The following is a 12,593-nucleotide window of genomic DNA, read 5'->3' on the forward strand; positions in this document are numbered from 1 at the left end:
GTCCATGTCATTACGCTGGGCCCGCCAGAATAATCCAGGATATTCTCCCTATTTTAAAGTTTGTGGCCTTAATTCTATCTTCAAAGTCTCCTTGGCCTAGCCATGTAAGGTAATATACTCATAGAGTCCAGGAATTAGCGTGTGGTCATCTTTGGTGGGGGCATAAGAAATATTCATTCAGATTTGTTTGTTATACACACAACTAAATTATGGAAAGATATTTAGGAAAGTAAGAAAAATGGTAACATGGAGGGAGCAGATGGGAACTGGGCAGATGGGATAAAAAGAGAAATATGACGAGTGAATTATACTACATATCTTTTCACATATGCTTAGAACCATGTGACTATATCACCCATTTAGAATTTTTAAAAAAATGGATATCTAATAAAATGGCGAAAACTGTGTAACCATACATTTATTCAAGAGTTTTCATCTTCTCTTCCTGTCTGTGTAATTAAATTCTCATGCTGGGCCCACAATACTGAGAATTCTGATTTATAGTTTGCTTGAGAGATACTGTCAAGAACATCAGTATGATCTGCATTGTTCCTTCCTATGATGTCACAAAGGGACAGCACCCTCTTTTCACACAGTGTATCTTATTTTCCTTTTAAATTGATTTTTTTTGTAGTTTATTCCACCTGGTTTTCTTTCTAAAAAATTCCACAGATCTGTTTTCTTTGGTCATCCAGAAAATATTCTGCCAGTAAACTTTGTTAGTGGATTTAATTTATCGACCTCTTAAATTCAGGTAGAATGTGAGCAGTCTTAAGGATTAATCCTCATTTTACAATTTGTGTTTGATCCAAACCTCCTTAAATTGACTTCCTTTTCAATGTTACATTGTGATTTAGATTCCTCTTGATTGCTATATCCATCCATAACCACCTGGGTTCAAACATTTTTGTTGCCATAAAACAGATTCTGAAACTCTCTTTTCAGCCTATTGTACAGGGAAGTATTTTAAAATGCACTATCTTCTTCAAAGAGCCCAAATGCGTTTTAATTTGATTCTTACAATCTTTCTACTGACCAATTCCATCATCGTTCAGTTTGATCAATTCCAGTAATCTCTTATGTAGAAATGTGGAAATGCCTTGTGTCTGCCCTCCACTTCATCAAGTGAGTTTTCGAGACTGGAGGCTGAGATGATCTTAAGAGTCACAAAACTGAAGCATCTGCATACATGAATCACTTTACAATTTCACCATGCAAGATGAATGGATCATATTTACTGTGAATTTGGTAGTTATTTTATTACACTATTGAATTGAGTGAAAATGGAATAGTTCTATCTCACTTTTATGCTGCCATTCCCAGAACACCCTGACAAATGCTTTGCTACATCTTAAAGATCTGAACACCTAACACAATTTACAATAACTAAGTAGCAACCGAACACGCACGCGTGCGCACGCACACACACGCACACACCTTCAAGTAGAAACTGTGCCTAATGGGGCTTTTAACAAAGTTATCAGTTTTGTAGTTAAGCCACTAAAGACAAAACACAGACAACAGTATGCATAAATTGAAAGGCTGTTACACAACACACTTGAAAATGTTATATTTACATGGCAAGCAGCTTATTATATTTACATGAACATCTGGTGCAGGTTCACTAAAATCTTAAAAACAGATGGACATGGAGAAAGAACTAGTAATTAACAAAGCTATATGTTGATTAAATCAGCATGTGGTTAATTCTAATGATTGCTGATCTTTATTAAGGATGGTGAGACTTTTCAAAAATCAAATCTCTTTAACTGACATACCAATTGACCGAGGAAGCAGCGATAAGTACTCTGGTCATTAACATGCTATTTCAGTATTGTTACCACAAAACTGACTGCACATGGCACAGTCAAAGAAGTAAAACTCAAAAGCTAAGATTCAATTGCACCTGCAGCCCTCTGGTTCTTATTATATCTACAGAGGAGAGCTGAGCAGCAACATTATTATCATTTGGGAATAATCACATACAGAGACGTATATTATTCGAATATCGTTTCCACATTCTGAATCATTTCAGCCGACTCAGTGCCTCCCGCTGCCCTCCATCCATCCTGAAGTCACATTGTGTACTTCTCTGAGCTCTCCAAATAGCAGCCTCTGGTTGCCAAGCGACCACAGATTTCTACAAGTGCCTCTGCCATGTGTACTTAAACTGCGGTTGGCCTTTTTTTTTTCTTTAACTTTTCAAAGTTTAGAAAAATAAATATCTGAAAGCCAGGCAGAGCTGTGTATGTTTTGAAGGAGGGTACAGAGAAGTCAGAAACCACAAAGATCAAAACCCCTTTGGAGATGTTGTGTCCATACCTCTCTCTTTTAAAAACACCTTTAAATATATATTATGCTAACAAATTAACTAATTCATCAAATAAGTGAAAATAAAGCTGCCTCTTTTTCCTAAGATAGTAGACATTTTATGTCTGACACCAAATGAGTGGATAGCTGTTCCTGCAGTTTTCTATCAAACATTACAGAGCTTCAGCATGGATGTATAGAATATCAGTTCTGACAGCCCATTTATAATCTACAAGCTCTAGTTATGGTCCTTTTCTCCGATGGAGTTTTTCTAGGTTGAATAGCCTTGGTGTCCAGGGACAGTTATTGAAAACTTTCTCACTAGTTGCTTTTAACACCAATTTGCAAAGAGAGGATAAATTTTAGAGAACAGATCAGTCATTGCTATGTCAGAGAATGGGTCTTGTAGAAAGCTTTAAAGAAAAGACTGAGACCTTAGACAACATTAAAAATAAACAATACATCTCACTAAAAATTAAGTTTATCTCATTTAAAATCAAACTTATACACATATTTTACCCTTTGTAAATTTTTACATTTTCAGGTCAAAATAGACCATTTTGTTGTCATTTTATTGGGTTCTTATTTTCATCCTGACAGGGTTCAGGATGTACTATTCCAAAAGATGCCCCTTGGTATATTGACTATGCTAAATGGATGGAATTTGAGGAAACAGCAGAAACAGGAAAGTCACTCGAGTGACCCTCCCTTCACCCTTCTGCCCAGAAACAGGTTAAAGCTCCAGAGGTTAAAGCTCCAGATATCTCATGTAAGAGATATCTTCCCTATACCCAGAGGAAAGGGGCATCCTTATCTCTGAGGACAAAGGGACATGGAGAAGAATCCAAACATGACTTCCTAAGTAACTTCCTAAGTTACTACTAACTTTCCCCAGTTTACTACACTGACCTCTTACCCCTTGATCTATCTTATTTCTTCCCTATTGTCTCCTTTTCATCAAACAGAGCATAAAACACTCAAGTTTCACCATTTCATTGGGTCTTCATTTCCTTTTGAACTCCCAAGTTATGTAAAACTTATATTAAATAAATGTGTATGCTTTTCTTCTGCTAATCTGTCTTTGTCATTTTAATTTTCAGACCCACCCAGGATCCTAAGAGAGTTGAGAAGACTTTTTTCCACCCCTACATCACTGAGTTAATTGTTTTCCTGAAGTGTGAGCAAAGACTATTGTGCTGACAGTTATCACTTAGAGATTTAGATTCTTAAATACAGTGTGTTTGTTTGTTTGTTTTTTTTAAGAAGCTAAACCTAACTGGAACACCTGTGAATTTCAGAAGAGAAATGTATCTTTATCAGCTATGGTATGAATGGTTCTTATTGTACAACCCAAGACGAGGAGGACTCTGGAGCTGAAATGCCTATGTCAGAGTCTTGGCTCTATCACATACCAGCTGAGTGACCTTCAACAAATCCTTTTCTTTGTTATGACTTTATTTTCTCATCTGTAAAATGGATAAGATATTAGTACCTACTTCATGGATGTCGTAAAGACTAAATGACAATAAATGTAAAGTGTTACTACCTGACATATACAAGTGATATATATATCAACAATAATTATTCAACTAGCCTCCTTTGACTCTGTCCCTGAATTTACTTAGCAGACTCAAGTATCCATTATTAATAATTTATCTCTCTTTGATCTGTCTTCCATTGGGACCCTTATAAGACATTGCCACTGCTGGAAGACCAAAATGCCAAAATGTAGAATAATTAGGAATGATTCAGGGTATAAGGTTGTTGGGAAAACGCCCAGGCTACTTAACATTGAGCTGTTAGTGATAGCATAACTGAAAATGGAGGCAATGTCACCATTTCAGGTATAAGGTGGGTCTGCTGTTTCCAACCCACTGCTTGCCTCAGGATCATGGATGAACCTTGTATAAACCACTAAGTGAAAAAATATTCCATGAGAAACAAAAGAATAATTTGCTTCATCTTATAAAACTTCATTAAATGAGTTAAATCATGAGGATGAGAAGGTAGAAAAAAAGAAGAGATACAAATTGATGAGTAGATCTACCTCTTAGATTATTTTCAGCATGCTTCTCGCAATTTTATACTTATGGTTTGATTTGCATATGTGGTGAAATGATTACTACAACACATTTAGCTAACATCCATGTTCTCATATATACAATGAAAAGAGAAGAAAGGAAAAAAGGAAAAACAAAGAAAAAAAAAGGAAAAACAAATGTTTCCTTGTGATGAAGAAGAACTCTTAGGATTTACTTTCTTAACAGCTTTCCTATATTTCGTATATTAGCGGTAACTATAGGATTTACTTTCTTTGTTATGATGATCTGTGATCAATGATTACAACTTGCTGAAGGCTCAGATGATGATTAGCATTTCTTAGCAAAAGTTTTAAATTAAAAAATATATATATATATATATATGTATTCTTAGACAAAATACTTTTGCACACTTAATAGACTATAGTATAGTGTAAAGATAATTTTTATATTCACTAACATCCATGTTCTTAGGATTTACTTTCTTAACAGCTTTCCTATATTTTGTATAGTAGCGGTAACTATAATGTCATCATGCTGTACATTACATCCCTAGTACTGATGTATCTTATAACTGGAAGTTTGTACCTCTTAACCACCTTCCTCTAATTTCCCTTTCCACTCTCCACTGGTAACCACAAGTATGATCTCTTTTTCTATAGGACTGCTTTATAAGAAAGAAAAAGAAAGAAAGAAAGAAAGAAAGAAAGAAAGAAAGAAAGAAAGAAAGAAAGAAGAAAGAAGAAAAGAAAGAAGGAAAAAAGTTTAGATTCCACATATAAGTGAAATAATACAGTATTTGTCTTTGTCTCTCTGATTTTCTTCAGGTAGCATAGTGCTTTCAAGATCCATCCATGTCATCGTGTAAGGTTTCCCTTTGTGTGTGTGTGTGTGTGTGTGTGTGTGTGTGTTGTTTGTTTTTGTGGCTGAATCATATTCCACGATACAGTTATATCTTGGAGATATCACAGATTCAGCTCCATATCATTACAATAATGTAAGTCAAATGTAGATTTTGGTTTCCCAGTGAATATAAAAATTATACTATACTATAGTCTATTAAGTGTGCAATAGTATTTTGTCTAAGAATACATATATATATATATTTTTCTATTTAAAACTTTTGCTAAGAAATGCTAATCATCATCTGAGCTTTCAGCAAGTTGTAATCATTGATCACAGATCATCCTAACAAAGAAAAAGTTTGAAATGTGTAAGAATTACCAGAATGTGACACAGAGACATGGAGTAAATGCTATCAGACAAATGATACAATAGGCTTATTTGATGCAAGGTTGCCACAAAACAATTTGTTTTTAAAAAATGCAGCATCTGGAAAATGTAATAAAGCAAAGCACAATAAAATGAGGCATTATGGGTATATATATATACATGTGTATATGTATATGTGTGTATGCCTATACACACACACTTGTATATATAAATTGACATACATACACAAAACATAACACTTTATCCATTTATCCATGATGTACACTTAGGTTGCTTCCATGTCTTGGATACTGTAAATAATGCTGTTATGAACATAGGGGTGCAGATATTTTTTCTAGTTAGTATTTTCATTGTCTTTGGCTATATTTCCAGAAGTAGAATTGCTGGGTCATATGGTAATTCTATTTTAATTTTTGAGGATACTTCATATGGTTTTCTACAGTAACCGTACCCACCTACAATCCAACAGGGCACAAGGGTTTCCTTTTTTCTGCATCTACACCAGCATTTGTTATCTCTTGTCTTTTAAGTGATGGCCATTCAGGCATGGCATGAGGTGATATCTCACTGTGTTGTTGTGCTTTTTTTGTTTTATTTTGTTTTTTGTTTTTTTGTTTTTTGTTTTGTTTTGTTTTGTTTGTATTTCTCTAATGAGCAGTGATGTTTTGGATCTTTTCATGTACCTGTTTGGTCTTTCATATATTTTCTTCAGAGAAATGTCTGTTCAGGTCCTTTGCTCATTCAATTTTTATTTTATTTTATTTTATTTTATTTTATTTTATTTTATTTATTTATTTTGCTATTGAGTTATATGAGTTCTTAATATATTTTGGATATTAGCCCCTTATCAGATATATGTTTTGCAAATATTTTTTCTCATTTCATAGGTTTTCTCTTCATTTTGTTGATGGTTTCTTTTGCCATGGAGACGTTTTTTAGTTTCATGTAATCCCACTTGTTTATTTTTATTTTTGTAGCTTGTACTTTAGACATCATAACTAAAAAATTATAACCAAGATTCATGTCAAGGAGGTTTTTTTTCCTTTTTTCTTCTAGGAGTTTCACACACTCAGGTCTTACAATTAAGTCTTCAACCCATTTTTAGTTAATGTTTGTGAGTGGTATAAAATATGGGTCTAGTTTCATTCTATATCATGTGAGTATCCAATTATCCCAGCACCTAAATGGTGCTGAGAAAACTCTTTTCTCCACCAAGTATTCTTGGCTCCCTTGTCAAATATTATTTAGCCATGTGTGCCTGGGTTTATTTCTGGGCTCCTAGTTCTGTTCCATTGGTCTATTTGTCTGTTTTTATTCCATACTGTTTTAGTAAGTATAGTTTTATAGCGTAGCTTGAAACCAGGAAATATGACACCACCTGCCCTCCTGCTTTGTTCTGCTTTCACAGGATTTCTTTGGCTATTCAGGGTCTTTTATGGTTCTGTATACATTTTAGGAGTGTTTTTTTTTTTTTTTCTCTACTTCTATAAAAAATTCCCCTGGAATCTTGATAGGGATTGCATTGATCTATAGCTGGCTTTGGTAGCATTGACATTTTAACAATATGACTTCTTCCAATCCATGAACACGGGACACATTTTCATTTATTTGTGTCTTCTTCAATTTCCTTTCATCAATGTGTTGTAGTTTTCAGAGCAGAGATCTTTCATCTTCTCAGTTAAATTTATTCCTAAGTATGTTAGTTTCAATATTTATATTGAATATGAAGAACAAAGGATCAAGACTAGCCACAGCACTACTAAAGAAGAACACTGTGAGGATCTTTCTGTGTAAGGTATAAAGATTTATTATAAAGCCATTATAAACCGTGGTGTCAGCACAGTGATAACAACTACTAGATTTAAAGGGCTAATGGGGCGCCTGGGTGGCGCAGTCGGTTAAGCGTCTGACTTCAGCCAGGTCACGATCTCGCGGTCCGTGAGTTCGAGCCCCGTGTGGGGCTCTGGGCTGATGGCTCGGAGCCTGGAGCCTGTTTCCGATTCTGTGTCTCCCTCTCTCTCTGCCCCTCCCCCGTTCATGCTCTGTCTCTCTCTGTCCCAAAAATAAATAAAAAACGTTGAAAAAAATTTAAAAAAAAATAAAAAATAAAGAGCTAACAGAAACAGACCCATGCACATATGGAAACTTGATAAATGTAGGGAAAAAGTACGAGAAAGAATGAAAGATAGTTTGTAACCAGAATTCCCAAATTTCATGTGAATGGTAAAAGAATGAATGTGCAAATAAATAAACAAATATATGATAGTTAACATATAAGTGAAGCTGATCACAATAAGCAAAATTAGATGATAAATTATCTTTTCTTGGCCACCTGAATATCAACTCAACAAACCAGGTAAACTAAATCTCCACTTGACTTTTTGCTGTGTAAACATAGTCTGAAAGACATTTAAAAGAAAGGAGGATGTTGTGAGTAATTGACCTTTTCTCTGCAAAGGAAGTAGTGGTATTTTCAAGCACTACAGTAACATCAAGCAGGTCACACAAAATGAAGGTCATTTTTTTATTGAAAAGGGGAAAAAACACCATGGAGAAATTCATTTTCTTGTCTAGATAATGAAAAGTCTTACATAGAAAACAAAATGCATAAAGCTTTTAAGGGGAACATTATGCTTTTTTCTTGAGCTTCGGTACTGTATCACATTATATTAGCATAGCATTTTGTAGAAAAAATGTATCTGTCATCATTGACATCTTGGGCTGTGAGCCTCTCCACCTTAACTTCAAGGTCACCTGAACTTCCAGGGGCAATTCCCTTGGACTAAGTTCAGCCACACTCTTTCAGTTTCAAGTATTATGAACCTCATCATCTGTTTTAAAAGGCAAAGCTGTATTCTGCAGCAGTCCATAGTAACACAGAATGATTTTTTTTTAAATCTCTTAAACATAGTCTTGTCAAGGAGTGAACACGCAAAACTGACCTTATCAGAGAGGCAAAATACAGCTCCAATTAAAATTGAACTGGGGAGGGGTTGTTGGAGGGTGATCTCAAACTTAAAATGTAAGCCACATAGATAAGGAAATGCTGCCACGTGCAACAGCATCTTTATTCTCATTCAGTGATTACGGGGATCAACAAGACATTGTTAGAAATCATTTCAGTTAGCATGGATGCTACTGTCAAGATTAGATTAATTAAACTAATAAATGCCAAGCACGGATCAAAAACATCTAGTAACATGAAAGAAGTCAAAATATGAGAGAGGCAGTATTGCCGAGAAGTTTTTCAAAGACCCCACTGGCCTAGTAGGATTGAAAAACCTATGCTTTTGAAGAAAATAAAACAGATCAAATGCCAGATAAGTAAGTATAAGTCTGTAGGTTCAGAATTTGCCAGAAATGAGCACTGGAACCAAGAAGAACTTATCATGGCCAAAGCAGGAAGCAAAGCAGGAAGCAAAGCAGGAAGCAAAGGTGAATTCAGCAGCTTCACTCTGACATCCAATCTCACAACAAATCACATTGTGTCTCACTGGAAAGTGTTTTGTGCCTTCTTAATTGAATGCTATATGTTGGTAACTGACCATGTAATAGGAGCAATGACCTAAGGATTTGATGACAGGAAGGATTTAAATTATATCTGCATTAACAAAAGAATTTATGCTCTTTTATAGTGAAGAACGAACTATGAAAATATACCACGAAATCCCAAGGCATATTCTAATACCATGTTAATAAAAAAGAAAAACAAATAGAATTACACCTGCTGATTGGAATTAAAAAAGTGAAGAATGACAGAAGGAGGAATAGAGGCACAGAGGGAAGAGCAATAAAGAAAGAAGGGAAGGAAGAGTAAATTATTCTACAACTATTCTAACTAGTGGAATATGAGACATGTTCATTCAAGTAGAGATACAACCACAAAAGGAGCCGTCTATTTTATAAAAGTCAGTATAGGCCCAAGAAGCTGTCCATCTGTTTTTTTTTTTTTTTAATTTTTTTTTTAATGTTTATTTATTTTTGAGACAGAGAGAGACAGAGCATGAATGCGGGAGGGTCAGAGAGAGAGGGAGACACAGAATCTGAAACAGGCTCCAGGCTCTGAGCTGTCAGCCCAGAGCCCGACGCGGGGCTCGAACTCACGGACCGCGAGATCGTGACCTGAGCTGAAGTCGGACGCTTAACCGACTGAGCCACCCAGGCGCCCCATCTGGTTTTAAATCCCAGTTTCTTCTGGAGGATCTTCAGGACAGCCCTACTCTCAAAAGTTTCCCTCTGAGAGATGCCTGGGGCTACTTGTGTCTTTGAGAATAAGCCATAGAATTACAGTTCTCTAGAGCCAGAAGGAAACTTCAAAACCATACATCTTTTGTCCAATGTCACAGATCATGGAAAGGCTGTTCATTTCTGGGCCAATATGTTATATATTGTTTATTTACAGAGTTATTTTAAAAGACAAGAGAACCATCACAAGCAGAACAAAATGGTCCTCATATATGATACAGCCACCTCTCCAGAAATCAGTTTTTCTTTTTATATCTATTATTGATTCCAACCTTGGGAAAACCTTCTTATTATCCTTCAAGCTTTGCTAAAAATGAGGTACTCAGGGTCAAGAAAAAAATTCCACCAGTAATGCTCAGACTTTGGGAATAAATGACCTCCAGGATGCAATTAGCACAATCCCTCACCTGGGAGATGGTAAGAACCAAGAGAAAAGAGAAAAGTACCTAGGTTCAAATGATGACTTTTAGAATAATTTTCTGTTCCGGCCACATTTTACTCTAATGACCATGCTAATCTAGTCTTGATTAGCGTGACCATGAAAATAATTATCATTTATATGCAATTTTTAATCTTAAAAGTCTTTGTTAAAATGTTCTTTCCTGCTACAGGACATGCAATATTGACTAGAGTAATGAATTCATTATGGTGTTTCTAACTTTTTTTCCCCCGAAGTCTATAAATGTATATCTTATAACATATCCAAGTGCTAATATTAGCACATAGACTTTGTATTGAATCTTTAATGTGTCTTTCTGGTAATTAATATTTTAAGAATTAAAGTTATATGGAATTTTGCTGTGATATGTGAGGAGACATTTCTGTAATGCATTTATCGTAAACTTTTTACATAGAAAATTATACTCTTCCTGTTCTTTGTTATCTCTTCACGTAGATCACTCTTTTGTGTCAAGAAAGCAAAATTTACCTAGACTTAAGTACTCACTGACTATTTTGTTTGAATATAGAAACAAAAAATGTGTTTGTCCTAACCAAATAATAACACTGAATAGACCTGCTTCTATTTCCTAAGCAAATGGACACATTTGTGTCTTTTAATGCCTTAGAATTATATTACCAATAGATGCATTTGAAATACAGAAACTATAAGCAGATTTTAATGTTACAAAATATATGCAACAACAACAAAAATGATAGTGATTCAAACAGAGCAACATGATATCATTTTAAAAGTGTTATATTCCAACAGTTCTTCTTTGTGAAAACTTAAAAATAAAACTGCCAGTCAATTGGCAGACACCTTCCAATCTAAATGAGGAAGATGCAAGGTAACTTCCACATTTGCAAACATAACATTTCTTCTCAACTATAACTATCAGAAGTTTATAAGAAACAAAGTATTACCATGATAAGAATGTGTCTAAAGGAAGTAGTCATAATTTTTATCTAAAAAGTACAGCGTTATAAAATTATATGAGAATTGGGATACAAGAAACTAAGCTTCTAGGTGTTCTAAAAATTTTTTGTCTATTATTTTTATTTTGTCAATTTATTATTTTATAACAGAAACAAAATATGACTCTTATAGAATACTAGGCTAAGGTACACAATGCTTTGAGATGCTAAGAATATCGGTTGTCTGTTCTTTTGTGTTTTTATTACTCTTAGAGCATATAGGTTAAACTGCGATTACCAAAGTGGAGCAGATTCACTATATTATAAGAAATATAGTTTCTAGTATTACATTCAGGAGATTTTGGTTTAATAGGTCTGGAGTGGCATCTGGGAAGCTATTTGAACAAGCATTCTAGGTACTTTGGTATAAGAGATCTACTGACCTGTATGTAGGATTCATAGGGTAGTTAAATAATGATGAAACTCAAAATAAGCTGACATGGGAAGTTAGCCTTTACTCTGTTATCTCTTACCTACTTTCGTCTAGGGATATCACAGTGACCCTGTAAACCTCAACTTTCTTATCTGTAGCAGGAGTGTATTTTGAGAATCAAATGAGACACAGATAATACAAAGGCAAGGTAAGTAGGAAATTATGATACAAATCCTAATTCCTAGCATACAGTAGGTTAAAATCAGTGACTATGTTGGTAGGGGAGATGCTATGTTATATATGCCAACAAAAGTATTGAGGTGTTCATTTGTTTGCGGATCTCTTATGCAAGGGGCACTATGTGCTCATTAGAAGCTCAAAATCTGGTGTCAAACACACTGTATCATACCTCAACTCTACTACTTTCTATTTTGCAGTATTGGAAGTATTGCTTAATCTCTCTATGCCTTAGTTTTTTCATCTATAAATTTAAGATGCTAATATATAACTCTATGAGATCATCGTGAAGAAAAATTAAGGCAACACATGTAAAATACTTATTATGTTTTTTGAAATATATGAGAAGTAAAATATTATTACTATTTTTTAAAGAACTGTATTTTTCTATGTTTATTTATTCTTGAGAGAGAGAGACTGAGCACAAGTGTGTGCACGCAAACAGGAAGGGCAGAGAGAGAGAGAGGGAGATAGAGGATACCAAGAGGGCTGCATGCTGACAGCAGAGAGCCTGATGCAAGGCTCGAACTCACGAACCATGAGATCATGACCTGAGCCAAAGTCAGACATTTAACCAACTGAGCCACCCAGGCATCTCATAAAATATTGTTACTACCAATATTATTATTTTATTATGTATCAAATACTATAATAGATGCTGATAAGCAAAAAAAGGAATATTTTTCTGGACCTATAATCAAATGTATCCATAAAGTTACAACTTTAATAGTGTTCAAGTA

The sequence above is a fragment of the Panthera tigris genome, chromosome C1 (genome assembly GCF_018350195.1).
Source record: "Panthera tigris isolate Pti1 chromosome C1, P.tigris_Pti1_mat1.1, whole genome shotgun sequence".
NCBI lineage: Eukaryota > Metazoa > Chordata > Mammalia > Carnivora > Felidae > Panthera > Panthera tigris.